Below are 2476 nucleotides of genomic sequence, written 5' to 3'. Positions count from 1 at the left end.
CGATTGCGCCAGGCCCGCGCTTCGCCTAGTGTGTGGTTGCGTGCACCGACAATACTGCTGATGCGCTCAGCGTTCCCAAGGCACCTAGCACCAGTGACGTCCGTCATCAGTTTGTTATTTTGGCCAGAGCTACCGCAGATCTAGCCCGGCTGTTCGCCTCCAGTCTGCAGTCGATGTACATCGACTCCTGGTTTCATACGGAGCTTGGTCTTACCTCAAGACCATGGGGAAAAGTTATTTCAAGCCTCCCCCCACTTACTCCTGAGAGCATTGAGTCTCTCGTGGTTTGTGATAGCCACTGACAGCACGATGGCTACCTGCCTCGTGGAAAGTCAGGGGGAAAGGTATTTCTGACCCTCCCCCCACTTAACCTGGAATACTACTGAGTCTCTCGTGGCTTGTGATGGTCACTGCAGGCAGCCACTGACAGCACGATGGCTACCTGCCTCGTGGAAAGTCAGGGGGAAAGGTATTCTGACCCTCCCCCCACTTAGCCTGGAATACTACTGAGTCTCTCGTGGCTTGTGATGGTCACTGCAGGCCCGACTTGTAACGTCTGACGTGACGTGGTGTTTCGTTGACGACATCAGAGGCACTCGCAATTTCGTGTGGCACTGTGTTACCCACACAGGAAGCGCATCTAGCGTCTTCCGCTTCAGTTAAGATCTGAGCGGCAGCAGACGCCCAAGGCATGACGGAGGTGGGAACATGACTCACCAATGCTCCGCCATAGACCTGGACTGGTAGGCCTTTCCCAGCCTTGCCACGCCAAAGTCCGGGCTGTACCTTATGTTTGGAACAACCGTGTTGTTCATGGCGAGTTCATCGAGCCCAAACGTTCACGTCTTTCGAGGACCATTAGTACTTCCTTCATCGTACCAAAGGCTAGTCCACCAAGGACCGGTTCATGGCCGCCACTCTGACGTAGAGTGCGGTCGCGACTATGGGGAAGACGTTGAAGACACACGATAGGTTGTCACCTTCGAGGTTTCCTCCTCTAATCCCTTTCCTTCTCTGTTGGCAACAAGCTCAAGTGTTTTTTTTTGCGTTTCCTTCTCTTGTTTCGCGTTCAGCTCTACACTACTGCGGTACCCCGCTGGAGAGACGCCGTACTTTCGACGCTTTGAAGAGCGGCCGGATTTATCTGCGTTGCGTACATGGGGTTGTTTGACTTACGTTTTCACACCAAAGGTGCTTCGTATGTCAAAATAGGAGAATCCTGGCAAACCTGCATTGTTCATGGGGTACACCAAGCAATCAGAAAGTTATCGTGTGTTGAGTTTGGTAGCTGGTAATATTAAAGAGATTCGTTCTGTGGACTTTCATGTAGACTGGACGGTGGAACGCAGCTACGTAGAAGGCTTGCTAAACAATCGCTACAATAAAGGGCATCAAGTGCTACCAGCGATTATTCTATTTGTCCGTTTACCAGTGCTGTCGTCTACGACGAAGGATTCGTCGATCCACGGTGAGGTTCGTACAAAACGACGCCATTGCGATGGTGGAGCTGGTGATACTAATTCTCACTACAATGAGGTGTGGTCTTCTCCGGCATGTCCAGGTGCGCCTGAGAGACTGCCGTTGAGTGAGGCTGAGATGTTTCCTGTTGCGACAGGAGATCAGTCATTACAGCGTGGAGCTAACCCTTCTCGTGTAATGTGGACTAATAGTGAAGGTCAAAAAGGTGATGCATACATGAATTTTCCTAACAGCGATTCAGTGGCTGAGCCTCCTGTGGCCTCACACACATCACCTTCAGTGAGGAAAGATGGGGTAGTCACTGATGCAGACGTTGAGTATGATGATATGGAGGACAAGGAACCAATTGCGATTGGTGATCCGTCTAGTCCAGTGGATAACATTGATGATGCGATCAGAGACAGCGAGAGTGAAGACGATGTTATGATGAATGACACAACGGAGACTTTGTGGCGCTCACATCGCACTCGCTGGCCTAACTCACGCTACAAGGACTTTGAAGTGGAGCTTCCACTCAGTTTGATGATTGAGGCCGTTAGCTCAATTATGAAACCACAAACGCTGGAAGAAGTCTAGTCTGCTCCTGATGCAGATCAGTAGGCCTAAGCACTGAAGAAAGAATATGGAGACCTGATGAGAAATAATACTTGGGAACTAGTGGAGAGACCAAAGGGCGAGAAGGTGCTGACAAGTCGATGGGTGTTTGTGCGAAAACGCGATGCTCACGGAAACTTTGTTCGCCACCGTGCCAGAATCACTATCAAAGGATGTCAACAACGATATGGGGTGAACTTCTGGGATACATACTCTCCAGTTGTCGCACAAGAGGCTTTAAAGTTTATCCTACTATTGGCACTTCATTTGGGGCTCCCTCGTCGTCATGTGGACTTCGTAACAGCATTCTTGAATGGACCGATTGGTGACGTTGATATTTACATGGAAATGCCAGCATATTTTTATGATGGATCCGATCGAGTTTGTAAGTTGCTGAGGAATT

The sequence above is a fragment of the Phytophthora infestans genome, genomic scaffold (assembly GCF_000142945.1).
Source record: "Phytophthora infestans T30-4 supercont1.5 genomic scaffold, whole genome shotgun sequence".
Lineage (NCBI taxonomy): Eukaryota > Oomycota > Peronosporomycetes > Peronosporales > Peronosporaceae > Phytophthora > Phytophthora infestans.
Note: the sequence above shows the minus strand (reverse complement) of the source record.